At 39.6% G+C, this 16,007-nt stretch overlaps 1 protein-coding gene across 3 annotated transcripts in view; it reads right to left on the bottom strand.

Moving 5' to 3' along the window:
• Nucleotides 1-16,007, bottom strand: part of LOC128741933 (serine/threonine-protein kinase Pak) — a 106,923-nt gene that overhangs the window by 56,456 nt on the left and 34,460 nt on the right. The window lies entirely within an intron of this gene.

Genomic DNA, 16,007 nt, shown 5'->3' with positions numbered 1-16,007 from the left:
GAGATATAAAGTAATATGTTATGAATTTATATATGTGGGCCAATGGGAATTTTTTCCCTGCCGACTAAAAAAACAAACGGCCCATATATATAAGAGCATTGTGTGTAACCAAAACCAGCCCCCTGATAGGACGCCATATTTTCGTGGCAAGAATCGCCTACATTAAGCAAAGACTCAAACCAATTATACCAGATTATAGACATCAAAAAGGGTAGGCAAGGCCCTCCGCTGGTATTATTTTAGTCAACTTCCATTAGGAGATGTTAATACTCTTACTTTGCATTCAGCAATGTGATGCAGTGAAGCGACATAGCGACGCTTGCTGGTTTCATTTCTTTAAACATCAGCAGCTAACCCGTTAAATAACATTTTTTTAGATTATAGTCACTTCAACAGCTTGGGTCATTCGTGACCTCTGCGGTGTTGGGATTTGAACCCGGGTCCACGCCGTGAGAGCCGTATAAATTAGGCTAATTTTTTCCTAAGGGGTTATTTTTATATACCTTGCAATTATAAAATAAATATTTTAATCGCCAAGTTACAAGTAGTAATCGCTATAGGCGTATTTGTGAAGATTACTTAAATTTTAATCGCTGTTTGACGCCATCTTGAAATATGGAGAATTGGGGTGAACTAACTGCAGGTTGAAAGCCCCATCAAAAAAAGTAAATAATTAAATAAATAAAATATGTAGACTGGATATTAAGTTACGGAGTTAGATATGAAGTTTAACGCTCGCGCATAATATCTTCGTGGATTTCAAGGCAGTATGCGTTATTATCGAGCGCGAAGAGCTATGACAGGTAATGCACGAGAACGGTTTTCCGGATAAACTGACCATTCAAAACTACCTTGAAGCGAGTAATGCACCACGTGCGTGTTTCTGGAGCATTCTCAAATCTTCTTGAGTCGTCCAGAAGGTTGTGGCAAGGGCACTTAACATCTCCATTGAAAGCGTCCTTGACATCATCACTAGAAACTTTGGGATGGCAGAAACAATTTACGCCAGACTAAAAACGGAGGCGAGGAGTAAAAATAAACGCGTCCAAAACCTAATAAATGGTAGGAAAAGGCCCAGAGAAAATAACGTTAACCTTCCACGGATAGTAACTACTGATGGCGATAAACTTGAAGTGGTTGATGAGTTCATATTTTTGGGATCACTGGTCACCGTCGACCATTATACGACGAGTAAGGAGATTTATCAACGCATTTAACCTGGTAATCGGGTTTAAGTTTCCATCCGCAAAGCGTTTCGATCAACGAGCATACGTCGCCGCCCAAAGTCCTGCACCTGCCGCATCCGAATGAGAGGTGTTGCAGTAATCCGTAGTAGTTGGCGTAGTACAAACGGAAAATGGAAAGTATGAACCACGAGCTGCAAGCACTACTAGGAGAGACTCCCATCGTACACCCGGGGAAAGTCGGTAGCCTACGGTGGGCCGGTCACATAGCAAGGATGCCGGACGACTATGTAACGAAATCTGATCTGTCAAAGAAATCCATCGGCAGTAGGAATAGGGAGGCACAACGTGCTTGATGGTTAGGTCACGTTAAAGTTGACTTGTCGAGTGTCGATATGCTTAACAAATTGGCCCAGAAACCCAGAGAAAACGAGAACCGAGTACTATGAAGACAAGTTCTTCTTGATACAGCACGAGCCATCGGCTCTATGCTGCTAGAACAGGCTGAGGAGTAGCTAAATTTCATATTTGACATCATTTTGAAGCTGGTGGAAAGATGGCTGGTGAAGGATGGTGCTTCATCAAATTCCATGTAAAACTACGTTATGAATGAGTTTTCCTGGTACGTGGGTTGTTGTTGGTACTGTCAAATAAAGATTTGACACTTATTTCAAATTCACGATGGCGAACGGCGACTCAACCTTCAACAAACCCTACAATATCTCAGTCAATCATCATCTAACAGTCAAAAAAAAAAATTCATTACACGAACAACGTGTCAATAGGTCCAATGTGCAACTGAGAGATTTTCTTTGCGACGCCTTTCTTATGCTTCTCACGGCGGCATAAACGCATTTTCACCGGAGCTTTCTCAAAGATTAGCATGTCAGAAAAACCTAAACAGATGCATTTAAGTGCATCAGCGGGATAAGCATAAAAGAGGAGACACGAAGAGAATCCCTCATTAGCTCATTGGACCATTTGACATGTTGCTCGAGATATGGTGGCTATTTTAATGCAATATGTCAAACTACCATATTCCATCGTATGCGATGGCCAAGCTGGAGCCACCAACACAGGGGGAGGAAGACAGAAAACCGCCAGTGAGCTGAAAAACGATAAGGCTGCTGGGAAGAACGCTGTCTCGGGTGAACTTCTAAAAGCGGAGAGCAAGCGGCTATACGACGCAATCTACCGGATCACTGTCAGAATCTGGGAGGAAGAACAAATGTTGCAGGAGTGGTTGAATGGCCTCGTAAGCCTTATTTTTAAAAAAGGACAACGACTCGAGTGTATAAGGCCTGCCTATAAGGTGTTTGCCTGTGTCCTTTTCTGTGTCAGTTACTAGATAAGTTCCGGGAGTACAACTTGTAGACTCATCATCTGTTTTTAACTTTATGGCGGCGTGCGATTCAGTCAAACGAAATGAGTCGTGGCAGATAACGCTAGAACATGGTTTTCCAACGAAACTAATTAGCTACGTGGATTCTTGCGACGCTGAATAGGTCAAAATTATGCCTTAGAATAACGGATGAGACTGGTCACTTTCGTGACGTTTCATGGGCTGAATCAAGGTGATGAACTCTCTAACCTGCTTTTCAACGTTGCCTTGAAAGGTACAATACGAAGAGCAAACGTGGAAAGAATTGGGGCTATTATCACGAAATCTCACATGTTTCTTAGTTTTGCGGTTGACGACGATATCATTGAACTCAACTGTAGGGCAGTGGAAGAGGCCTTCAGTTCTTTCCTTTTAAACGGAAAAAAGCGAGATTGCGACTTACTATTAATACCGATGAAACAAAGTAGGTACCTGGTTGCTGGCAGGGAACGTGGGAGTCCAAACGGATGGGGAACGATATGAAGTAATAGGCTCGTGACATGTGTCAACGATGTAAGCCGCGAAGTAAAACGACGAATTGCAGCCTTGAATCGAGCTTAATATGAATTACGTAGCCAGCTAAAGTCTCGTAGTTTGCAAATTCGCACAAAACTGGCACTCTACAGAACACTAATCCTCCCGGTGGCCTTTAACGGACATGAAAGACGGACGCGAATGCAAGCTGATGGACGCGTGCTTGAGGTTTTTACATTTAAAATTCTGCAATCAAGACTTGGTGGCAGAATCGAAAATGAAGTATTGCACAGACGGATGTACCACGTGCTGTATCAAGCATACAAATATGCTGATATAGTGAAGGTAGTACAATGCGGCAGGCTGCGTTAGGTTTGACACGTGGTTAGGATGCCCGACGAAACCGACGAAACGAATAACCGAAACTATTTCCAGCAGAAAACCAGGAGGAGGACGTAGACTTCGGGGCAGACCCCACATCCGATGGGAGTGCGCTGTCGGTGACGATGGACGTTCAGCTGATGTTCGAAGGGTTTGGAGAACGGCAACCCAAGACCGACAGTACTGGAGGACCATAATTCGTTCAGCGCAGGATCGATAACGGACCGTCGACTAAAGTAAAACGAGTAAAGTAGAATTACAAATGAAAATACCTTTGCAGTTTTTAATGTTGTCGTACTGGTACTTGAGTTTAAATTAGTGTTGGTCGGGTGCCAGCGCCAGGTTATAAGTTAAAAACCAAACACGAACCTGAACTTATTAGGCTTCGTATATTCGGTCGGTTCGGGTCCCGTCACGGTCGCCATGTAGTGTTATGTATCTTTTAACATAGCTACTGATATGCGGTATATCTGGGGCGACACTCTTTCGTTTGTTAATAGGTGTTGCTTCCCTAATTTTTCGCGTTACTTACTTAATTTTCCGCTCTTTTCCTTTCACGTCTTGCCCCAATCTGTTTGGATCCGTCGATTATAGAAACAAAAACTGCCGTTATAAAAAATAAATTAAATACCTGACGTCATTAAAGGTCAAGACAAAACACGAGGCTAATCTTTTTGAAATACATACATATATGGCATCTAGGGTCAAAACCATCGTTTGTTATTAGTCATTAGTTTCTCACCCATAACTTGAGAACGAACAATAACACTATCCTAAAATCTTTATCGCCATAAGAATATGAATTGGCGAACAAGAAAATATATGGTAAAAATGTTCTATGAACTAGAATGTTGCTTTTCTAGGTTTTCTTTGGAGTTCTCCACGACTGTCGAAAAGCAGAAATTTTTTCTAAATGTTTTTTCTGGATTGGTGAAAAAATTTACTACGCTCTACCATTTTGATCTCAGTGAAAAATTCATACGTCAAAACAAGATTAGGTAAAATTTAACAATGCATAAATCGTATAAGTTTGGTGTTATGTTTAAAATTTACAATTGATTTCTGCAAGTTTCCTAACTCTTTATAACCCTTTAGTAAACGTAGTAAATCATAGAAAAAATGTGGAGAATTTTTTTAACTGAAAAGCCCGAACAGATTCAGAATTCGCTTTAAATTAGCTTCGAATAAGTAAATGATATTTTGTTTTTCAATATATTCATCTTTATTGCAATACAAATTTGATAAATTTTTGTTCAACAAACATTAATTAAAATTCAAAAGGCGTTAAAATTACTCCCATAACATTTTCAAATCAATATTCTACACAAAGATGTAGGAGTGGAGCAGCAAGTGGCAGACCGCTGAAACTTGCACAGTTAGACACCGACGAATTAATATTTTCCAAACCTACTTGTTCATCAGTATTCATGGGAAAGTCCTGAAGGTATGTGGCAATGGTTTTCCTAGCAGGTGCCTGCATCGTGTTGAAGTGGATACCACTGCTGCTAGGTACAATGCCACGAGGACCGCGGAAAAGCGTAGCGCAACAAAGATGCTTGTCTATAACAATTAAAGAAGCGCACCGGTAAAACGAAGCAAGCATTGCATCTTTTTCCGTACGCTAGTTCTAGCATCTCTACCATGCAGAACATGCAAAACTGGTTTGCTAGAAGTGCCGGTATTAGGGTAGATCGCCGTATTTTCTATTTTTGATGAAAAGTTTGATATTTCAAAGCACAACTAACGAATAGTAGCATCACACCATGCAGAAACCGTACTAAATGTGCGAAACATTCTATTGCCACGTACTTGTGCAGGACGTGAACAAAAACGTACACGGTATTTGTATCACGGATAAGTTTGATGAAGGATGTGCACTAGAATAAATTGTATTGCTGAGCGTGATTTTGTGGGAAATAACCTAGTTGTAGTAGTGTCAAGCAGTGATAAATCCGAATGGGGAAGTAGCAAAGTGTGCCACGCAAGGATTGCTAGCGTTGCTTTATATGCATGCATTCCTTGGTGAAACCGATTTTCCTATCTGCAAGTGGAAAGAATCCACACCTGAGCTGCCGATTAAAATATTTAATGTCAGCACATGAAAACGAATAATTCCCTCGTTAGATACTTTTAATCAAATTCTACACTTTAATTCCCCGCTTTGTCATAATAGAAGTACAACCCTTCTACGAATGTGACAAATGTGCACATTAGCTATGCAATTTACTGAACGAAGCTAATATCAACCCACACGCTCACGCTCATAACAGTGACCTAAAGCAGGGCGACCGACAGTGCTGCTGCGCGTAGGCGACAACATGAATGAGGAAGACCGCTCCGCGCGTCAACTTCGAGACAAGCTGAACTGAAAGAAAGCTTCTATCAGGTCCTATCGTTCGTTCCTATGCTGAAACACATCGCCCGCTCGCTAGCCGGGGCGACCAGTGACCGTAGAGAAAAAGATTAACTGTAATCGTGATTATGATGAAGACGACCCTCTACGGTGCAGGCAGGTAACATACCGTTTGAGATTGTGGGGCGAATGATGTAGCAGGAATGCGTCGAACCGGGGGTCGGCGGCTAATTTACATACGGCAAATAATGCATGTTAGTTGAATCACCTCGCCCGGAGTGGATTTTATGTGCAGCTATGTATGTTCGTTTGAAACCTGTTTGCGTATTGAACGAGTTTGAAAAGAACGAAGCCTGCGAGAGCTGGCATTCACGAATAGTGCAATTTAATTGGTAGATTAGCAGTTCAGTGGCTTATTAGAATGTGATACGGGCATATAATCTTCACCGGTTCTTTGTTTATGGTTCATAAATTTGTTGGTATGGTTTCTAATAAGTGATAAACGGTAAATAGTCGCTGATTTTCTACTTTCAGTACTCTTTTTAGCTGCGATACTGAATGAAATGAATCCCAAATAATGACCTCGAGCTACGACACTGGTCTAACAAACCAGCCATCGTATGTTCGAATATCGGCTGGAAGAAACTGGTAGATTCAATAGGATCATAGCACTAGCCCCGCAATTATTCTGTATCTATGTAAAACAACAGGACAATTTTCAAAACCGGAATATAGCACCTAGGCTTTGCTTACTGAATCGAATGAATTTACTACATTTTTTTTGTGATTCACCACACACAGATGTATTTTTTAGTGAAAAGTGTCTCAGGGTCGTTACTCTTTATTCTTTTTCATTAATGACTTAAAAAGCTGCTTTGTGGAAAACTGAAACTATTTGCGAATCATTCCACAATATATTGAATCGGTGACTGCTTAGATACAGCGATTCAAGAAGCTGAGATGGAAATGGATCGCTTTTTCAGAAGTTTAAATTTATCCAAAAACGGAATACGGAGTTTTGTGTCAAATATATAGATAATGGTCGAGTCATTGAATATCCGGGTGTACTGTTTATTTTTCTGTAGCATCCGGATCTGGAAAGTTTTGACAGCAGGGTTCGTCTGCGAGAAGGATGTTGGAAGCGACCTAACAAGACATTGAAGCAAAATATAGTAACTAAAATACGTGCCCGGAAGTTTTACAATGAGTTTCTTACGAAGTACGGTGCAGGTATCGTACACGGACTCGTGGACGACGAAACGTACGTGAAGATGTGTTATCAAAAGTTCTATAGAGCAACTAGTCGAGGTGATATCGCTAGCAAGTTGAAAATTCGTTTTTGCCGATAAATTTGCAAGAAGGCTTAGGATCTGGCAAGGTATTTGCAAATGTAGATAAAAATTTCAGGTTTTCGTGACAAACAAATCACTAGATCCAAGCAGGACAAGCACGACCTCTGAAAAACGTTTTCTTTGGTACATTGAAGCTCAAAAGCTGTAAAGTTTTTGTTTGATGTTTTGAAGCTACCATTACAGTGGAAAAGTATTACAGCAGTGTCGAGACAACGGGGTAGATTTCTTCGGAAAGGACATCAATCTAACCAATGGCGCCTAATTGAGAAATATTGGGCAATTGTCGAACAAAAGTTAAAGGATAGTGGAAAGGTGGTTCGGGATGCGACAGAGATGAAGAAATAGTGGAACAAAATGGTCGTTCAGGTTAGCCAACAGAGTGTCTAAAATATGATGGGGGATATTTGCAGAAATGGACATACCCGAGAGAGTGACCAGGTGTTAGTAATAGAGTGACATCGTTGAAGAATATGATAAATAAGCAACCCATGTTGCTTCCTTGCGGAACTCTTGAATTATTGGAAAATTGCGAAGATGTACATGTACCGAGTACAGCGCGTAATTACAATAAATGGTGTTACAATAATTTCTGACGTTCTGCTTTCAAATTTTGGGAAATTTTCCTTGTACAAAAATCTTGTTGAAAATCAGGTAAAACAGCAAATTTTGATAAGTAAGTTGACCAAGAATACTATTAAAAAGAAAATGATGCGGAAGATGGCAAAATACATTGCACCGCTTAGATGGCCTCAGGGTGCGACGCTGGTCTAACAAGCCAAACGTCTTATGTTCGAATCTCAGCTGGGATGGGCTGTTAGTATCGTAGCACTTACCACTGGCGTACCCAGGCTGGGGCATGCTAGGGCACGTGCCTCACCTCTTCTGTAAAACAAAGGAAATTCTATCTCCCAGACAGATATCGGCAGTTTTTAACTTAATCGGTTAGCATTTCTGTGATAAGTATCAATTGCGTAAAAAGGAAAAATGAGACAGAAGAAGAAAAACCGAAAAGCACAAGCATGAAAGAAAACGTGACCAAAAGCTGACAAATGGGTCAGAAAAAGAGGAAAAACGTGAGATAGAAAAGATTAAAAACTGACATGACCAGGGATGGAAGATCAGTGATTTTGATAAAATCTGTGAGTTATCGCTACACGCACAGATCATGATCCGTACAGATCATGACAAACAGTGAATCTTTAGCGTTGATCACAAGAGTTTGCTCTCTAAACAGTCTCAGCAGTCGATCACAGTGTTACATCTTACCTAGCTGCGAAAAAAAGGTCACACATGTTGTTTGTATTGTGATTCATACGATGCACACAACCAATCGTCTGTATCTGTTATATTTCTCAACGCAATCATGCAATGAACATGATCTGACATAAGGTTTGTCATAATCTGTACGGATCGCGACAAAGTGTTTGTCGCTTACAAGTAGTGATGTCAATGAATCTGAATCTGATCGCTCCTATGATCTTGATCGCTAGAAGCGATTTTTTCCATCCCTGGACATGACAAAAACGAACGAAAAACTGTAACAGAATGGGAGAGAAAACAACATAAAACGAGAAAAAAGTGAAAATGAAGAAAACGGCAGAGAAAAGGAGAAGAAACGAGTAGCCTGGACAGAAAAAAATGAAAAACCGAAGAGAACAAAATAAGAGCAAATAAATAAGAATAAAATATAAGAATAAAATATATAATTAATTGAACAGAAAAAGTGAAAAAATTGAAAAAAACGGAAGGCAGAAAAGAAGATAAAATGGGGGGAAAATGTAAACGGAAGACAAAAGAGATAAAACCAAAAAACAATACAGAATGTGTCTGGAAAGAAAGGACATAATAATAAGAAGAAGAACGGAACAGGCGAAATGAGAATGAACGCAAAACGGAATAGAAAAGGAGATAAAAAATGACAAAAAATAAGACGAAAATTGAAACTGGAATAAAAAACAAAAAAGTCGAAAGGGCACAGAAAGTGACAAAAAACGAAATAGGAAAAGAGGGAAACGGGCCTGGAAACGAAGAAAAAAGACGAAAAATGAAACAGAAAATTCCGGACTGAGGAAAAGGATGACAAATGGAACTGGAAAAGAAGAGAAAAGGGCCAGAGAAAGAGGAAAAAGCTGGCATAAAAAAGGAAAAACGAAGGAGAAAATAGGGAAAACAAGACAAGAAAGGGAATACGAAACAGAAAAGAAAAGAAAACAAACGGGAAAAGAAGAATAACGCTAGAGAAAAAAGAAAAACAGGGGTCAAACGGGATATAAAGGTCGGACTTGATTATCCGGGTGAAAACATATTTTTTAAATGGGTTTTTCGAAATGCGTTTAGGTTTTTTTTCACCCAGGTAATAGAGTCCGACTTGTAATAGGAGAAATTTGGGTCAAAAAACTTCAAAATGGGATAGAAAAAAAGCAAAACTTTGTTATATACTGATAAATGCTTTCTATTCGTTATTCGTTGCAGCCCGAGCTGCTGAAACCGATTACTAGCGACGGTTTGCACTCCCGCTCGTGCCGTGAGTAGAATTGAGGGAGAGATTGAAGAAGAAAAGAAAAAGTAATGCAAAACCTGCATCCCAGTGGGCCGTTATGCCTCACTAGCAGCCGATTTCTCAGGACTTATTTCACTCGTGAATAAGATATGCAGGAAGACCAAGTGAGGATGTGCGCGCGCTAGTGTGTAGGTAGCAAAATGCCTGCACACAGCAACGGTGGTTGTTTGTTTTACGTGAGACTAGACAACGTTGGCTTCTCGCTCGATTTGCAACATTGATTATATGTCCGATTTTAAGCCCAATATCATACCTAATTTAACTCCAATTTTAGGTTCAATTATAAGCTAAAATTAATTACTTCAAGTACAGTTTCAAGTACAGATGGAACTCCAATTTCAATTCCAATTTTAAGTTTCATTTCGATCTAATGTCAAAACAAATTTCATATTTCATATTTCAGTCATATTTCAACTTTAATTTTAAATCCAATATTGACTGAAGTTTTTGGAGCGTCTTAGTAGAATACGAAACCTGGAAATTAAATATAAAGAAAACTTATCCAATTTTATTCTACTATGTATATTTTATTCTTGACAGATACGTATTTCGGCAACAACTTGCAGGCTTCTTCAGTGTTTGTTTTCGAACACTCCTAAAAATTGGATAAGTTTCCAAATCCTAAAATTGGATAAGTTTTCTTTTTATTTAATTTCCAGGTTTAAATCCAATTCCATGTCTAATTCAAGTCCAATGTCAAAAACAACTTCAAATTCAAAGGCCGATTTCATGTCCAATTCCATTCAAAACTTCCAGTTCAAGTTACTCCAAATTTGAGCCTATTTTCAAATCAAATCCAAGTCCAATCCAGTTGAATTTAAAGATTCAAGCACAAATGAGTCCAATTTCAAGTTTAACTAAATGACATTAGGACTTAAATTTCAAGTCTAATTAAATCAAGTCATAATTCAAGTCCAATTTCTAGTCTAGTTCCAAATCTAATTTCTAGTCTAATTCCAAATCCGATTTCTAGTCCATTTGCAAATTTGATTTTAAATCCAGTTGCACACGAAAATCCACAAATTTCTAACTAATCTGCAGGTAATTTCTGTGATAAGTAATAATAGATTCGCCACCCTACGATTACGCCGTTTCTCCGAAAGTTCGGGTGTCTCACCTTTTGTTTACGTCTGGGCATGCTAGGGGCACTTGTCCTGTACTCTAACAACTGGCTGCGAAGTTTGTCGAGTGATAAAATCAGAAGATCAAGCTTTTAAAACGGCATGTGACATCTTTGGCTAAAGGTGTGGTTTTAAGGTTACCAAGGGGGGCTCCGTAGCCGCAAGGTTACCGAGTCTGCTTTGACAAGCGAGTGGTCGTGGGTTCGAATCTTAGTAGAATCAAGCCATTCGATGTCAAGTGACTTTAGCATGGGTTTATTCTCAGGCCCCTCCATATACCCTTCCTTCATGCTGAATTCTTTATATTTATCCACTGAAGCCTCCTGACAGTGCAAATGCCCCTCCTATAGTTAAGTATACTGGTCAGAGGTACGAATGAGTCCTCGCCTGGGACGGCTATAATATGGGATAGTGCTGGTAGCGAGGAATAAGTGGGTAAAGTAGATCAAGCTTTGAAGGCAGGGTAAACCCCAATACACACAAGCACGCATAAATTTAATAAGCATATCGCTCACTCAATAGCGATTATAGCAAAAAGAAATGCAGTGCAGGTCATACAGCAAACACCCGGGCGATATTACAATAGATCAACAGGTCGCAGTAATGAGTCCACACATGGAAAAAAAAAGATTGCCAAAATCATTGACAAAGCACGTAAGCGTCGCCCAATGTTTCAGGAAAAGTTTCGGAATTCCATCGAAAACATTTTTTCTATTCTTCCATGAAAATTCTTTCGCAATGGAATTGAACCAATGATACCTAATCGAGTTGCCGTCCCGATTATCTATACCTATAAAGAAGGATTTCTGTCTGTCTGTCTGTCTGTCTGTCTGTCTGTCTGTCCTGTGTTCCTTATAGAATCAAAAACTACTGAACCAATCGGCGTGAAAATTTGCATGTAGAGGTTTTTGGGGCCAGGAAAGGTTTTAGTGATGGTTAGAGACCCCTCCCCCCACTAAGAGGGGGGGGCTGCCATACAAATGAAACACAAATTTCTGCATAACTCGAGAACTAATCAAGCAAATGGAACCAAATTTGGCATGTGGGTGTTTTCGGTGACAAGAATTTATTATAGGGTAATTTGAGACCCCTCCCCTCTTTATAAGGGGAATTATAACTCCTCTCCCCTTTAAGAGGGGGGGTTTCCATACAAATTTCCTCATAACTCGAGAACTAATCAAGCAAATGGAACCAAATTTGGCATGTGAGAGTTTTCGAGGGCAAGAAAATTTTCTATGTTGAATTAGGACCCCTCCTCACTTTAAGAGGGGGGGCTCCTGTACAAATGAAATACCAATTTCCTCATAACTCGAGAACTAATCAAGCAAATGGAACCAAATTTGGCATGTGTGTGTTTTTGGAGACAAATTTTTTTTCTATGATATATTGGGACCCCTCCCCACTTTAAGTGGGGGGGGCTCCTATACAAACGAAATACAAATTTCCTTATAACTCGAGAGCTAATCCAGCAAATGGAACCAAATTTGGCATGTGGGTGTTTTCGGTGACAAGAATTTATTCTATGGTAAATTGAGACCCCTCCCTCTTTATAAGGGGAATTGTAACTCCTCTCCCCTTTAAGAGGGGGGGGCTTCCATGCAATTTCCTCATAACTCGAGAACTAATCAAGCAAATGGAACCAAATTTGGCATATGAAGGTTTTCGAGGGCAGGAAAATTTTCTACGGTGAATTAGGACCCCTCCGCACTCTAAGAGGGGGGGCTCCTGTACAAATGAAATACAAATTTCCTCCTAACTCGAGAACTAATCAAGCAAATAGAACAACATTTGGCATGTGGGTGTTTTTTTTGGTGACAAGAATTTATTCTATGGTGAATTGAGACCCCTCCCCTCTTTATAAGAGGAATTATAACTCCTCTCCCCTTTAAGAGGGTGGGCTTCCATACAAATTTCCTCATAACTCGAGAACTAATCAAGCAAATGCAACCAAATTTGGCATGTGAAGGTTTTCGAGAGCAAGAAAATTTTCTATGGTGAATTAGGACCCCTCCCCACTTTAAGAGGAGGGGCTCCTGTACAAATGAAATACAAATTTCCTCATAACTCGAGAACTAATCCAGCAAATGGAACCAAATTTGGCGTGTAGGTGTTTTTGGAGGCAAGAATTTTTTCTGTGATGAATTAGGACCTCTTCCCACATTAGGAGGGGGGCTCCAATACAAATGAAATACAAATTTCCCCATAACTCGAGAACTAATCAAGCAAATGGAACCAAATTCGGCATGTGGAGGTTTTTGGAGGCAAAAATATTTCCTACGGTGAATTAGGATCCTTCCACACTTCAAGAGGGTGGGCTTCTACACAAATGAAATACAAATTTTCTCATAATTCGAGAACTAATCAAGCAAATGGAACCATATTTGACATGTGGGTGTTTTTGGAGGCAACCATTTTTCCCATTATGAATTAGGACTTCTTACCTTTTTAGGAGGGGGGGGGCTCCCATTCAAACGAAATACAAATTTGCTCATAACTTTAGAACTAATCAAGCAAATGGAACCAAATTTGGCATGTGAGAGTTTTAGATGGCAGAACTTTTTTTCTGTGGTGTATTACGACCCCTTTCCCTTTTAAGAGGGTGGGCTCCCATACAAATGAAATACAAATTTCCTTATAATTTGAGTACTAATCAAGCAAATGGAACCAAATTTAGCATGTAGGAGATTTTTGAGTCTTGAATTTATTTTATGATAGTTAGAGACCTCTCACCCCCGTGGTAGGGGGATATGGACTCTCATACAAATAAAACAGAAATTTTTGCGAAACTCAGAAACTAATCCAACTCGAGAAATTCGAGACTCTTCCATAAAACATTAATCAATAACAAGACCACAAAAACTATCTATAGTAACACTAGATCATTCAGGACGAGCCGGTCGCGAGTGTTGCCGGTGACCCGCCGTCGGAAGCGCCGCCCACTGGGGGGCTTGCAAAACTCGAGATAGTGACAAAGATCATCCGAGATTCATGATTTATGTTCAACACAGGTTAATTTGTGGCAATACGAAGTTTGTCGGGTCAGCTAGTGGCATATATATGTAAGCATCTCCCTATGAAAGGCCAGGCATGTGGCAAATTAAGAAGTGCCCCAAGGGAGTATTCTAGAATCATCAATTTTCACGCTTTTCGATATTTGTTATATTGTTAAAACGAAATATTATTACACTTTCAGAAAGTTTACTACAGATTTTAGGAAATTTTTGACACATATATCGATAGAATTTTTGAAAGGATTATTTATTTCCTACACTGAACAGGGCTTAATTTTCTCATGACATGATGTTTTGTTTACCTTGAATAAACCCATATATCTCTTATCCTAACACTAAGTGGATGAGCGCTCATTGAAATAATTTAAACTCTAATTTCGTACACTCTTTCGGACGGTTTCGATTTGCCCCAATGAACTGCTCAGCCTGCGGCAAAAAGCACACTCAGCAGACCATCATTGTTCCATGTTGTCACCGTCTGACGATGCGAAGCGGTGCGGTGGTATGTGGTGTGTGTGTTTTGAACGATCATCAGTGGCGAGTGCATCACTTGCCGGCAAAAAACCAATTACGTACACAGCAACCTCGCCCGGCGGTCGAGTGTTTTGCAATTTGATTTCCAGGATAGCACCGGCACACCACTTCTTTCGCTAGGCACACTCCATTCATACTGTGTAAATGCTGTCAGATGAAGCGTAATGTTAAAGGTTGCCATCAAATTGTGACCGGGCTATCTGGGTGGGATATGATGAGTATCATCAAAGAATCTTCCATACACTACGTCCATATTGCCGAGCAACGAAATAACCAAGACTGTGCAGAACAAACGAATATGAGTATATATTCATAAATGATTCGAATGCAGCAGAACGGTTTCCACAGAAGAATAAAACCTAAATCGGGAAAGTTTTGCATTCATTTCGGCACGAACAGATGGTTTTTCCACCGTACGGTATGGTAACTGTGTGTGTGTTCTGCAGCTTCTGGTCACTGCATTGCAAAGCAACCAGCCGGGCAGCTTAGCTTGGCTAAAAACACAATCGTTGTGTTGGTTCTTTGTTAGCAAGCGATTATTAATGGCAGTCACTTTTTGCAGCTATATCTACAATCCATGGGAAAGAAGCTTTTGCTTTGGAAATGGGAAATCAGAGCAAAGCACAGATGGGTTGTAGATAATAAAAAAATTGAATGGTAATTTGAGATGAGGACTTTTGAGTCGAAGACTCGACATTTTAGAAAAATGTCAAGGAGGCAAATAAAATGCTAGGTTTTATCAAGCATTAATGTTATAATCAATGTTTCAAGGACTCTATAATACTGCTGGAATATTGCAGCATTCTAAGGTTACTTTTTTAAACCATAGGTATACGAAGATCTATTATCTGACCTTCGTAAATTAGGTTAGACATAATTTCCTCTTCCGTCATATGAAGCAAAGTGCATACTTATAAGCATAGGCTTGCAGAATGTTGTAGATATGCAGTGCATTGCTTTAGCTTGAACCTAAAAGCAGAATTTCAAAAAGATTATAAGTATATGATTAAAGAAAATTGAAAACGAATCAATCTCATTGAAGAAGCAATCGCAAAAAAAGATCCTGCAAATGAATTAAACATGCTGTATCCTTGAAGCAGTCAAATAAACAATCAGAATAGTTCGCCAGAACCATGAATATTTATTTTTAGGCCTACGTAAAAAGCATATTGTGTACTGACTTGCGTGATAAACGAAATGAGAAGTAATTACTGTTCATGACCTTGTACAAACGTAATCTATTTTCTTGCATCGAATCTTAACACTTTGTCTTCTTCGTCAGAAATTTAGTGAACTTCGATCATTGAGAGTGATAAAATCAAAACTGGTTCAACTCCTAAGTAGCTAGATAATTAAGTTTAAACAATAGTTTTATGTTCGCTTCATTACAATTGCTTTAGCATCGTTTTTTAAATATTCATATATGAAATCAATGCCGTATAATCAAGTTTTTTTTCGCTAACCCGTTACCGCTTGAGGCTTGACTGATTTGGTCGCAACGGTTTCAAGAGCGTTTTATCTCCGATCATTATTGGCAAGCACTTCTCGTCGTCGTAGGGGTCTGCCTGCATCTATCTTGCATCGTGATTAGCACTATTAAAGACGTATTAATGAGCCTTTTAAAACGAAATTAATAGTGTGCCTTTGTTTCGCTTT

The sequence above is a fragment of the Sabethes cyaneus genome, chromosome 3, assembly GCF_943734655.1.
Source record: "Sabethes cyaneus chromosome 3, idSabCyanKW18_F2, whole genome shotgun sequence".
In the NCBI taxonomy this organism is placed as follows: domain Eukaryota; kingdom Metazoa; phylum Arthropoda; class Insecta; order Diptera; family Culicidae; genus Sabethes; species Sabethes cyaneus.
Note: the sequence above shows the minus strand (reverse complement) of the source record. Positions and strands in the feature narration are given on the sequence as shown.